This window comes from Hipposideros armiger, unplaced genomic scaffold, assembly GCF_001890085.2.
Source record: "Hipposideros armiger isolate ML-2016 unplaced genomic scaffold, ASM189008v1 scaffold_429, whole genome shotgun sequence".
Taxonomy (NCBI): Eukaryota; Metazoa; Chordata; class Mammalia; order Chiroptera; family Hipposideridae; genus Hipposideros; species Hipposideros armiger.
In genome coordinates, this window is record NW_017731779.1 from 1,428,462 (window position 1) to 1,442,221 (window position 13,760).

The window sequence follows — 13,760 nt, forward strand, 5'->3', positions numbered from 1 at the left end:
ATTGGGTTGTTTGTTTTTTTGGTGTTGAGTTGCATGAGCGTTTTACATATTTTGCATATTAACCCCTTATCAGATATCTCGTTGACAAATATCTTCTCCCATTAAGTAGGCTTCCTTTTTGTTTTATTGATGGTTTCTTTTGTTGTGAAAAAACTTTTAAGCTTGATGTAGTCTCATATGTTCATTTTGTCTTTTACTTCCCTGGCCCGCGGGGATGTATCAGTAAAAATATTGCTCAGGGTAATGTCTGCAAATTTAGATCCTATGTTTTCTTCTAGGAGTTTTATGGTTTCAGGTCTTACATTTGAGTCTTTAATCCATTTTGAATTTGTTCTTGTATACGGCATAAGGAGGTGGTCCATTTTCATTTTTTTTGCATGTGTCAGTCCAATTTTCCCAGCACCATAGTATATGTATACATTTAAAGCATAGATGACTCAATGGTACAATTCAGTAATTTTTAGTATATTCACAGAATTGTGCAACCAGCACTATCTAATTTTGGATCATTTTCGTTACCCCAAAAAGGAGCCCCATACCCATTAGCAGAATTTCCCAGTTCCCCTTCCCTCTCCCTCCAGCCTCTGGCAACCACTAATCTACCGTACTTTCTGTTTCTGTCGAGTTGCTTATTCTGGATATTTCATATAAATAGAATCATACAATATGAGGCCTTTTGTGCCTGACTTCTTTCACCAAGCATATTATTTCCAAGATTCATCTATGTTGTAGCACATATAAATACTTCATTCCTTTTTATGGCTGAATAATATTCAATTGTATGAATATACCACACTCATCAGTTGATGGAAATCTGGGTTGTTTCCACTTGTTGGCTACTATCAATAATGCTATGAATATTCATGCACAAGTTTTTGTGTAGATGTTTTCAGTTCTCTTGGGTATATATGTGGGAATGGAATTGCTTGGTTAAATGGTAACTCTGTTTAACTTTTTAAGAAACTGCCAAATTGTTTATTAAAATATGACTTGCAAATACTTTCTCCCAGTCTGCAGTTTGTCTTTTCAGCTTTTTAATAGGTCCTTTGAAGCACAAATGTTTTCATTTAGTTTAAATTTAAAGCAAGAATTAATTTGATGAAGTTGATTTATCTATTTTGTCTTTTATTGCTGGTGTTTTAGGGGTCGTTTGTAAGAAACCACTGCCTAATCCAAGGTCAAAAGGATTTACATCTATGTTTTCTTCTGAAAGTTTTATATCTTTACTTCTCATATGTAGGTCTTTGATGCATTTTGAGTTAATTTTTATGTATGGGATGAGGTAAGGCCCCAGATTCATTCTTTTGCATGTGGACATCCAATTGTCCTTGTATTATTTGTTTAAAAGATTATTGTTTCAACATTGAATTCTTGGCACCCTTACCAAAAGTCAATTCACCATAGATGTGAGTTTATTTCTGGACCCTCAATTCCATTCCATTGAACTATATGCCTATTCTATGTCACTACCACAGACTATTGATTACAGTAGCTTTGTGATAAGTTTTGAAATCAAGAAATGTGAGTCTTGGGCCGGCCGAGTGGCGTTATGGTTAAGAACTGGCTTGGGACGCCAGAGGGCCCCAGTTCAGATCCCACATATGAGGGCCAGTGACACTGCCCTCCACAGCTAAGATGCTGAACAACAGCTCAACCTGGAGCTGGGCTGCCGTGAGTCGCTGGCGACGGCGTAGGCTGCAGCCCCTGTGGCAGTGGGTTGCCATGGGCTACCGTGTGTAGCCAGCAGCCAGCGTGAGCGGCCAGCAGCCGCAGTGAGCAGCCATCCAGAAGCCAGCGACTGATCTGCCTCGCCCGGGAAGAGCGCAATGATGGTGCCAACTTGGGCCAGTGAAGCGACGTCCTCCACAACTAGACTGAAGAACAAAAACAACAGCCACTTGTCTGTTCCCCTTCCCCCAATTCCCCAGCACTGTTCCCATCCCCCCAATTCCCCAATAAAAATCTTTAAAAAAAAAAGAAATGTGAGTCTTCCAATTTTGTTAATTTTCAATTTTTTGGTGTGTGTGTGTGTGTGTGTGTGTGTGTGTGTGTTTATCCTGGCTCCCTAGCATTTCCATATGAATTTTAGGATCAGCTTGTTCATGTACACACACATACACACACACACAAAGGCAGCTGAAATTTTTATAACGATTACACTGAATCTGTAGCTCCATTGGGGAATATAGCATTCTAAAAATATTAAGTCTTTCAATCCATGAACACATAATGTCTTTCCATTTATTTAGGTCATCTCTGTTTCAAAGAAGACCTGATGGGAATTGCCGACAGGTTAGATATGTAGTTTGACAAAAACAGAAAAACTCAGGAAAATTTCTAGGTTTGGGGCTTGAGTAATTAGGGCAACACAGGTACTATTTATTAAAATGAAGATGGAGAGAGAAGCAGATTAGGGAGCAGAAATCAAGCATTGTGCTTGGAATATGTTTGACTTAAGATGCTGATTAGATATCCAAGTGAAGATGTTTAGTAGGCAGTTGGATAACAGGGGGTCTAGAGTTTGGGAGTAGAGATATAAATTTGGGAGTCATCAATGTGTTACTTAAAGCCATGGGGCTGCATGACATCACCTATAGAGAGATAGGGAAGAGAAAGTGTCGAAGGACTGAGATGTGGGCTATTCTAACATTTATCAATCTTTGAGAGGGAGGCCACTAGCAAAGAGGATTGAGAGGAAAAGTAAAAACGCAAATTATCTAGGTCTTTTATTTTCTGTATTCTGATGCTTTAACATCTGAGGCCTTGCTGACCCTGAAGGGATTGCCCCTCCCAGGATTAGCCAATTCCTGGAGATAGTAAACAACTCACAGATGAGTGCAAACCAATCAATCCAGAGTCCATACCTCCAACCACCTACTTTACTGTGCTTTCTCACTCTGTGCCACTACCCACCTCCTTAGTCACCCCAGGACTAGGTCCCAGACAACAAGGGATAGCCCCTATGCCCCAGAGCCTGCTGAAATTGTTAAAACTAGCCAATTCTAAGCCTGCTCACTCTACCTTGCCCATTCCTTCCTGTGGAAACTACAGTAAAGGCTTCTGTCCACCACATTTTCTCCTCCCTTTGCCTCCTGTCTGACCCTGGTGCTTCCCTGTGTGGCCCCTTGTGGTGTGGCATGCATGCCTCTTTCTCTTGGGATCTATGAGTATAAAAGAAATCTATATTTTCAGTGACAGTCATCTCCTGATTTGTTGGCCTCACCATAGCTAAATAACAATAATACCTTGAGTTTAAAGCAAAGTGCTACCAGGAAGGAGTGATCAGCTGAACCAAAAGCTCCTGAGAGTTGGATTTGGCAGTATGGAAGTCACGTCATGGATAACCTGACAAGTGTGGTATCAGTGGATTTGGTGCTAATGATAGCCTGTGTGGTTTCCAAAGAAAATAGGAGGTAAACATGTGGAGACAATAGAATATAGGCAACTCTTTAGAGAAGAGTGCTATAAAAGGGAGAAGAGAAATGTGGCAGTAGCTAGAGGGAATGTGAGGTCTATAGAAGGCTGTACACTTTTAAGGAGGGGGATATTACAGCAGGTAACAACTGAAAACAGAATTGAGTGCTTTCCATAGGGAAATGCTCAAGGCACACCTTGGCTAGACTTGAAGATCCTCTTCCTTATTGAAAATGCAAATACATCCAGAGAAGATATCATCGTAAGCTGCACCTGGAGGCCTAGCACTTGTCCTGCATTCCTATTTCTAGGGTGCAAAAAGATAGCACATAACATGTAGTACTGGCAAGAGAAAGGACTCCTGGCTCACCCACCACTGGCCTTAACTACCCCTTCTCCCTTGCCATCCAAAGGGACTTTCCTTGCACTGTCTACTTGAGCCAACCGAGAGACAGACATGGTTGTAAAGGTAATTTCCAACCAGTAGCCTTCTTTCTTCTATGGATAATATGCCCCATGCAATGCTTAAAAGTCAGACACATCTAAGTTTAAACACTGGGTCTACAAATTGTTATTCTCTAAAACCATGGACAATTTATGAAAAATCTTTGTGTCCTATTTTCCTATAATGTCAATGATAATAACATCTACTTTAAGCCAGAACCTTGGTTGTCATCTTAAACCTATTCATCTGTCATCTTGCCAATCTAGTCAATCCCCCAGTCCTGTTAATTCTACTCTCAGCATTCTTCTTGGATGATGCGTTCTCTTTCCACCGTCCCACTGCCATTGCCTTGATTCATCTTCTTGTCACTTCACCTTATACTGTAGCAGAGCCTCTTCTCTGCCATTTTTACATTCTAGCTTTGCTTCCCTCTGTTCCATCTTCTACTTGCCACGGCGGAAGATACAAACCTTGACTCCTTTCTTCTCTCACTTGCACCTGATTCACTAACAAATTCTATAGGCCCTTCCTTCTAATATATCTAGAATCTGACCACTTCTCACTTCTTCCCTATCAGCCTTAGCCATTGTCATCTTTTGTGGTGATTACTGCAGTTATCAGATAACTGGACTCTATGATTTGGATCTTGCCTTCCCATGGTTGATTCTCAACACAGCAGTCAGAATAATTCTTTAAAAATGTAAGTCAAATCATGTCTGCTTGAAACCTTTTGATGGCTAAATATTTCACTGAGAGTAAAATCCTAAGTCCTTCCAAAATCCCAGGTAAGAGGAGCCCCTGTCTTGAGCTCCATGCTTTAGAGGGCCCCATTATGGCCATGCCTCTCCCTGCAGTGTAAGGTGTTTGCAGGGCTGAGTGGTGTCACCTGGAGCCCTTGACCTCTCCCCACTCCCCATCACAATCTGGGTCCTTGGGACACTGGAATTTCCTGCCCAAATGCCCTAAACCTGCTTTGAGGACTGTGCAACTTCTTCCCCACATCCATCCCCTCAAGGGCAGACCTTTCTGCCAGTGTGGATACCGTATATCAGGATACTTCCTTTGCTCTCTCTGGTTGAGGCTATCTTATGTGTCATTGCAACAGCACCACCACTTCAGCATTTCCAATTCTCCTTATCTGTCTCTCCTTTCCAAAGCATTCCTTACCATCTAACATACCATGTAATGTACTTGCTTATTGAATTATTGCCTGCCATCTTCCATAAGAATATAATCACTAAAATCAGGGATCTTTGTCTGTTTTGCTTTGTACTATGGCTTCAGCCCCTAGAACTTCGTCTGGCAGTAAGTAAGCACTCTGTTAATATTTGTTAAATAAATTATCCCTTTACCTAGGAGGCGGAAAAACTCGTGAATACTGAATAATCAAATCTGACCATGTCACTCCTGCTTAAAAGACTTCAATAGCTCCTATTATTTATAAGTAAAATTCTCCTTAGTGTGCCTTCAAAACCTTCCCTGATCTGGCCCCTCTTGCCTCAGGCACAGAAAAATACATGCACTTCCCATAACCAGGACTTTACGATTCCTGTGAAAATTCTAATCTCTCACATCTGATCTCATCTCATTTTTTCTAATCTTATTTTTCCTCTACCTCAATTTCTTCATGTGCCTTAAAAATACCTGAAATATCTCCTTAAGCAGGCTTACATTCTTATGCATTCAACACAAGTAGATAAGGCTTTCTGAAGTATCTTAAACTATTCCATTTACTTCAATTGTAGCTGCTACTCACCTCTAGTGTTAGCACTTGACTTATTACTGGTATGCTACTTTGGTACACTTCTGTTTTCCCTCTAGAACACTCTTTGTACTTTATTAGCTTCCTATCATTGAATGGACAAATGAATAAGCGCTTGCATGCATGACAATTTAGCATCATACTTAGGAATTTGAGACTACAGGCTCCCAGTTGGCTCCTTCTCTACTGCAGAAACAGAAACCTTAATTTGATAGTTTATTTTGGCCCCAAATAAAAGAGAAGTTTCCATCAATTAGAGCCACTCACAATGGAATGGGCTGTTAATTGGGTGGGGCGGTCATCATCTTGTAATTGTTTAAACAAAGAGTGCATGTTGAAGCCAGAGTTTCCACAAGAGGTGGAAGGTGATCCCCTTTTAACACTGAGATTGTGTACAAGGTTATCTCCCAAAAGAATGTTTCCACAGGTATCTCAAGCCTCTCACCAACTTCTTTCAAAACACTAGTCAATCCGGCTAAGACCCCTGCCCTCTGAGCTCCTTAGGAGAACGACATTTTCTGAAAGATCAGGTTCTTGAACCTTTAATGTTAGGGAGGCCTGAACTCTTTTTATACCCAGGCAGGCAAGGCCTGAAAGCTTTTATAGGGAACTTAGGGAGTGCATTGCCAAAATTAATTAACTCAATGCAGCATTTACAGAGTATCCATGTGTAAGGCATTCCTGTGGCTAAATGGGCATTGCCTTCTCCATGAGCTGAAATGAAAGTGTTCAAACAACCATGCCTCCCCTTTAGTCTTCCCTTTGAAAATTCATCTTTGTTTTGAATATAAATATCTTACTCTCTATGCCTGTGTGGCCATTCATTTTTATCTTCCGTATATATTCCTTATATACATGTTTGTTTTTGCTAGGTTCCAACCAACAGAGGGTGCTCATTGTAGCTATCTTTTATCAGGCAAGGTGACCTCTAATAAATGCATTGGAATGTGAGCAGAAAAAGTAGCTTTTAGTCAAATGATCAGTAGAGCTGGATTTCTTAATTTCTGGATCCTTCCTAAAGAATTTCTGGATAATCCTTGGTAGTTCTGCTTGTGAACATGTTGTAGTCATTGAGATCAAGTCATGATCTGAAACAGAGCAGAATGGCATAGGATGTAAGATTTGAGAACCTTTTCTGGTGGCTCCAGCAGGAGCCAAGAGGAGCCCTCTCAGTTAGGAGATGCTCAGGCTTGTGAGTGAGAAAAAGTGAAAGCTATTCTTTCTGGATTTGTGAAAAGTCCTGCTCAGATTGTTGCCCTGACTTTGCTCTCTCCCAGGCTACTAAGGAAGCTGCTTCTTTTGATGGCATGGTGGGAAAAGCTCTGAGCTAAGCATCAGGAGACACCAGTTCCAGTCTTGGCTCTATTCCTAACAACTTAGGAACTCACTCCCCGCTCTCCAGAAAAGAAGAAGTAAACTAGGTGATTTCCAAGGTCTCCTCCATGTACCATCTATACAGCTATTGGCCTTACAAACCAATCTCAACCATTGGTTTCAAGACAATAAGTAATATTCAAGTGTATAACAGCCCAAGATTCTTTATAAACCGCGAACATTTTTATTTATTAAGATGTTAAAGCATGATTCCATTTGTAACCACCACAACTATTACTGGCTTACCAGTAACAGTTGATCACCAGGCTTTAAGGTAAGTTAACTCACATAAGACTTGCCTTATTCTTTTACGCCTCCCCTCTAAAAGGCATTTTAAAAGTTGAGTGCAAATGACATCATGGAGATAATAAATAATAAATAAAATGTAACATAAATATGTGTTATGTACATAGATATAAAGTTAAATTTTTTTATAATTTAGGCACTTTATTATTAGTAACACAAAACAAAGCAGGGATTTGCAGAACCTTTGTTACCTAGGTTCTGGCAGGGCAAATGGCCAGATATGTGAACTTCTGCCAGCGACGTTCTCATCTAGGGAGGAGCGGACCTGGAGAACTCCTCAAGAGTTTATGGATACCATCAAGTGGAAGGTTCCCACTTCTATACACATTCTTATTTTTTTCTGTTTCTTCTGTTTCTCTACGCTGCCCAAGAGATTGAGCTTCACGAGGGCAGGGATTTCTGTTTTTATTTCTTACTCTATCCTCAGCACCCTAAACAGTTCCTGACACATGGTGGGTCCTCATTAATATTTGACTAATTCAAGCTCCTGTGTGCTCCAAGAGCCATCAGTGGCCCTTCTGACATGGTGATATTTGGAGAAGTGGAAACTGTAAATCATCAAATTCTCTAACTCCTAGAGCCCTTGACCAAACCACAGGCAGTGAATAGAATGCTTGTGGGTCCTTGGACAAGGTATGTGAAAAAATATCTTGTAAATAGCAAAGCATTCTTCACATTCATTCTCTTTATCACTCATGATGGTGACTGGTGATCTCTTTGGTTTAAAATTCTATAGATTCCTAATATGACCACTCCTTTTACTAACCCATGAAAATCTCACCTGGTAAAAGCCTACTCAGTCTTAAAGACTCACTCAGAGCCCCTCCTTCATGAATGTTCCCCAGCTTCCCAAACAAATGTTTGCAAAACTGTTATACATCTTGTGACACTTCTTGTCTGCCTTGTACTTAATGGTTTTATGTCCAACTTTCTCCTTAGTAGATATTTAGATCTTATTCTGATTATTTCTACATAAGAAGTACTAATAACAATTTATTTAATTGTGCTAGGAAGTTGCATCTTTTGGGAAAAATCAAGAAAACTTTCATAAGTTCTGAGTAGTTTGAGAAGTAAGCAGGAAATGAGGAAAACTTTTCCAAGCAAAATTTGTAAGAGGATCAAAAATCATAATGGGTGCTAGAAATTTCACTTTCTGGTTGCTAGAGGCCAAGTGTCTTGACAATTCACCTACCTGCTGAAATCTATTTGTGAACTGATAGATGAAGTGAAATTTATGGTGCTGCAATAATGTACAGAAGTTTTAATTCTTTCTTTTATTCGGGATATTTACTCTATATTTACTATGTGCCAAGCTTTGGTATGCAGAGGTAAATAAAACAGTAACAACTAAAGCTTTCAAGAATTATTTGATTTTAGAATAACCAAGGCATAGACGTTTTATGAAAATATCTCAAGAAACCTAGCAAAAAATCCCTCTGTGTAATAATAACCAGCATAAAGGATCATGTTTGTATAACATTTACTTTTTGCTGAACATTACCAATCTTATCTCATTTGGCTCCCTGTGTGTTTAGCACAGCCCTGAACTGAATTGAAATACCTAAATTAATTACTGTTTTTGAAGCAAAGTGTCTAAGACAGGAATTGTAATTAGCAATGTTTTAAAATTTGAATTTCAATGCCTTTGGGCAAGTAAAGCCCAGTTTGCCTCAGGTCCTACCACTCCCTATTATGTTTCGTCCAGCTAGATTCACACGCTTTTATTACCGACCAACCCCTACTAGACATTTGAGCTTTTAGAGAATCATAGCCACAGTGGCTCTGCTTTCAGAGGAGGATGAGTAATCTTTCGGTATAGTTATGGCATCTCTAAACCATATGCAGCATAGATAGATTGTAGCCTTAAGATGTTATTATGATCAATCTAACCTAAGTTCAAATTTAACTTAATTCAAATTGCATCTCAACTCTTTAGTCAATAAACACTGCACTCCCACTTTTTGCAAGTATTTGAATTAGACTAGAGAATCAGTAGAAGGATTCATCTAAGAAAGGGCTCCTGCCCTTAAGGACACTATAACACCAGACAGACAGTTAAAACTTGTACACATGCAAAACAGCAATACGTGGTGTAAAAGGTTTTGCATAAAACTGCAAAAACCCTGGAAGTTGACTGGAGGAAGGGAGACTTCCCAGATGGGTAGAATTTAAACTGAGTCTTTGAAGCGCTGGTGGGATTTGGAGAATTGGAGCTATTATTGAGGACACTGCAGATGGCCCAGAAGCAAAAGTCTCAGAGGTGCAAATATACAGGGTGTGTTGAGGGGGGAAATGAACAGCATAACTTGGCAAGAAATATAGGTTGAGATGAGAATGTCCAGGGCTCAATGCCAGGTAGAGCTACCAATAGAAGACAGTGACAGTCACTCAAAAACTGAGTGCCAATACCATAGGAGTATTTGAAAAATATTAAATCTGCGGGGTTTTTTTTCCCAGTATGAATGAAGGGAGAGTAGAATTGAAGCCCAGCCACTCAATTAGGGACTCATTGTATTCATCCAGCTGTTTGATAAAGCCCCTAATTTAGGGTCAGAAAAAGGAAAAATAGAGAGGAAGGAAAAAAACTTAATAAGATAATTGACAGGACCATTAAAAAAATAATTGACAAAACAATTGATAAGTGATCAGCCATGCAGGAAAGAAAGAGAAGCAATAACTTGACTGTAGTTTTGAGGCAAGACTATCAAGACAGGATTGATGCCATGGGGAGGAGGGAAGGAGGAAACATAAGATCAAGAGCTGACTTTTAGAGGAGAGACAACAAGTTGGGTTTGAGTCATGAAATAATGCAAGGCATTCAAGAAAAATGTAGATGTAGAGTTTGGGACATAATTCAGGGCTAGAGATAAAATAAATTAGTTGTTTCCAAAATGGAGATGTTAGTTGACATTGGGGAATGAATTAATTCTCTGGGTGGGGGGAGAATATAAAAAGAGAGAATAGAAAGAAAAGGTCTGAATTCTGAGGAATGCTCCCCAAATTTGGAGGGCAGGAGTTGGAGAACAGAGAAGGAAGAGAAGAAATGGTCTTCCATCACAGTGTCTCAGACCCATCAGTGTCTGAGTATAAGCTCCTCCATTACAGTGTGTCAGACCCAAGGGAGGAAAATCCCAAGAAGCAGAGGTGGTTGATAATAGATAGGTCTGGAGAATAAGAACTAGGAATCTGCCCCTAGGGGTGTTAGAGAGTACTGAGTTGATTGGTGCTGGATAACCTTTCAGATTCCTTTAGCTATGCTACAATTCTGTGAGTTGTTTTGAAGACTAAGGGAAACACAACCTACAGAAGCCCTGCTGCAGTAGTGCAGGATGTGACAATAGGAGGTCAAGTTCTGGTTGCCTCATTACAGGGTAACCCAAGTATTCAGCAGTTAAGGCATGTGGTATATTTGGACATTCACAACAATCTATGGATCACTGCCCAATGCATTATAAATCAAGTCAACTGAAGCATGACTTGTAATACCATCTCTGAAGAGATTTGCACCATCTCCTTCTCAAATCAACCCCAAACCACCTCCTATATATTATACAGACACTCTATATCTGGTGGTTCACCTGCCATTTCATCAAATCAAATAATTCAACAATTCAACAAGCACTCAATGGGCACCTATGTGTATTGTAAGGCAGTGTGCTACGCACTTGGGATTGAGAGAACCTAAAAGGTGTGGTCCTCACCTATGAGGAGCTCCAGTTTAATGGAAAGGTTCACAGAAAGGAAAAATCCAGGGAGAAGATACCTTGAAGCCATAGACAAGGAAAATCCTGCTGATAGTTAAAGGTCAGGTAATGAAGGTGAATAAACCAGTTCCAAGTGGCAAGAGTGATATGGTTCATCCATTCATGGAATCTTACGCTTGGGAGGGCATGTGGAGAACATGTAGGTCTACTGGCATTTGACTCTCAATACAGCTGTGTAATTACTGCTCACAACAAATATTCTTATTATGCATTTTGTCAATGTATGTCTATCATTCCCTTCCACCAAACCAAAGGATTTCAAGGTTAAAAGACCATATTAACAGGCAATTTCACACAAGCTTCACCACCCCACTTCAACCCTCTCTCACATGAATCCATTGTCATCTCTTTCCTACTATGTGCACATAGATGTCAAGCAATAAATAGCAATAGCTGCAATTTTCTTTCATTTTGCTAACCTTTTTCTCATCATTTTATATAGAACAATAAGCCTTTTAGGAGGCCCCAGATCATGCTTTTGTTAAATAATGGTTGCTTATAGTATGAATTAATGTAATTATAGTTTAGATTTTTTTTTTTAAACAGCTTACTCTTAGAGCATAGCTTGTAAACACAGGCAAGGCTGGAATGTTAATTGCCTGCCAAACAGATGATTACAAATAGATGTCAGATGTGGGAAAACAAATTTTTTAGTTCTATTAACCCTCCAAAAGTTCTAAGCTGAGAGACAAATTTAAGATTAATTTTTTTTCAGTACAAATTTATTTTGTGCAGAACAATATCTCACCTCATAAAACTGCCCAACAAGAATAGTAAGTATAGGTACAAGCAAGAGAAATCCTACTATTTTGGAGACAGGAGGGAATTAGCAAATTTGTGCCCCTGAGCATAGTTTCTGAGGCAGAATTCCCTCTGCCTCCAATGATGTGGATAGAAAGTGTGTCCACACTCACCCCACTGAGACAGCCTCATTATATTCTATAGTGCCAGCTCACTGTACCAGAAAATCTCAGCGCACTCAATACTCACATCAGGACTTGGCACTGCTCCTCAGGCAAAGACGCAAAAGAAAACAAAACAAAGCAAAAATTGTTCTTTGCATCAGATTTCTTCATAAAAGCTAACTAAAGAAACAGTCAAAACAAAACAAAGATTAAAAACAAACAAAAAAACCACTTAGGTTGCTGCCTAGACCGCTGCAACCACAGGGGCTCCAAGCCAGGATTCTTTCTAGTAGGCAGAGGGACCTTCTTCGAGGATGGATAGGAAAAAGTCGTCGGACAGTGGGAATAAGTACATTAAAGGAGAAAACAGATGTCATCTCCTTTAGCTAGCTCAGACTCTGTTTTCTGAGGAACTGATGAAAGCCCAGCCCACTGAGAGGTTTTGGTTTTGCTTTTAGCGCCCGCTCCTCTGCATATAGATACCTTTTGATTGTGTCTCTGGGGAAGTTGGTGACAATTTAGACATAGAAGAAGGGGAGGGAAAGACAAATACTAGCATGTTCCAGCCAGGTACAGAAACTTTACACAGGTAACTTTCTTCGTTTCCTCTGGCTGCTGTAACAAATTGCCACGAATTGGGTGGCTTAAAACAACAGACACTGCTCTCCCAGTTCCCTCAGAGCTCTCGCAGTTCTGGGTGATAGAAATCTGAAATCAAGGTGTGTCACATGGCCTTCTCCTCAGAGGAGAACCTTCTCCTCTGAAGGTTCCAGAGGAGAATGCTTCCTTGCCTTTTCCTAACTCCTGATGGCTGTAAGTCTCAGCATTCCTTGGTTTGTAGCTGCATCACTCTAGTCACTTCCTCCATCTTCACATGACCTTCTTCCATGTGTGTATGTTTAAATGTCCTCTCCTCTTTTTATAAGGACACCAGCCATGAGATTAGCACTCACCCTAACCCAGTTTGATCTTATCTTAAGTAATCACATCCATATTTATAAATAAGATCCCATTCTGAGGCTCCAGGTAGACCCAAATTTGGGGGGAATGCTATTCAACCCACTATATTTATTTCATTTTATTCTTGGAGCAACTCATGGCCTAGATGCTGTTAGACCCATTTGACATATGAAGAAGCAGCCATGATCAAGCAACCTTACCTCAGCTGCACGGCTGAGTTCGAACTCAGGCCTCTGTGGTCCCACCACACAGCGAGGCTTTTCAGTGGTAAGACTAAAACCAGGTGGCAAGAAAAGGCCAACTTGAATATAGGCCTGGATGACCAATCCCATTCTTACGGTCCGAAACCCTTGGGCTCATAGGGGTGGGGTCCGCAGTGATGGGATTCTGATGCTCAAACACAATATGGTTTCTTAGCCACATTTCTCTATTGTTTTCTTGCCTTCTCTCCATGCCTTGCCTCTAAATCACCTCTGCCTAATGGTTCTGTCTTCTGAAAAAGGAGCATTCTCCTTTGTCCTTCTTGTTTTTGTTTTATTCCACCCCTCAAACAAGAAACAATGAAATGGGAGTGGCTGCCTAGATGCCAAGAATGGAGCTCTGTCTGGTCCTTGGTGTGGAAACTTGTTTCTTCACCATGAGCTCCAGGCATGTGGTTTCAGTGGGAGTTGCCTGCTCTAACCTGAATATCCTTTCCCAGCCATGGTGACTGGCTGAGGAATGAGTATACGAGGTGTGATCACAAAATACAGTGAACGTTTAAATAAAAAGAAAATTTATTATAGTAAAAGACACATTGCCATTAAACCCCCTCAAACTACACCTCCCCC

General features: G+C 40.3%; 1 protein-coding gene across 4 annotated transcripts in view; it reads right to left on the minus strand.

Moving 5' to 3' along the window:
- PDCD1LG2 (programmed cell death 1 ligand 2) overlaps positions 1 to 12,401 on the minus strand; it is a 68,167-nt gene extending 55,766 nt beyond the window's left edge. For all 4 annotated transcript variants that reach the window (XM_019664731.1, XM_019664730.1, XM_019664729.1 and 1 more), the window contains exon 1: positions 12,056 to 12,401. The gene's annotated coding sequence lies outside the window, so the exon portion shown is untranslated. The remainder of the gene's footprint in view (positions 1 to 12,055) is intronic.
- Positions 12,402 to 13,760: the final 1,359 nt, after the last annotated feature.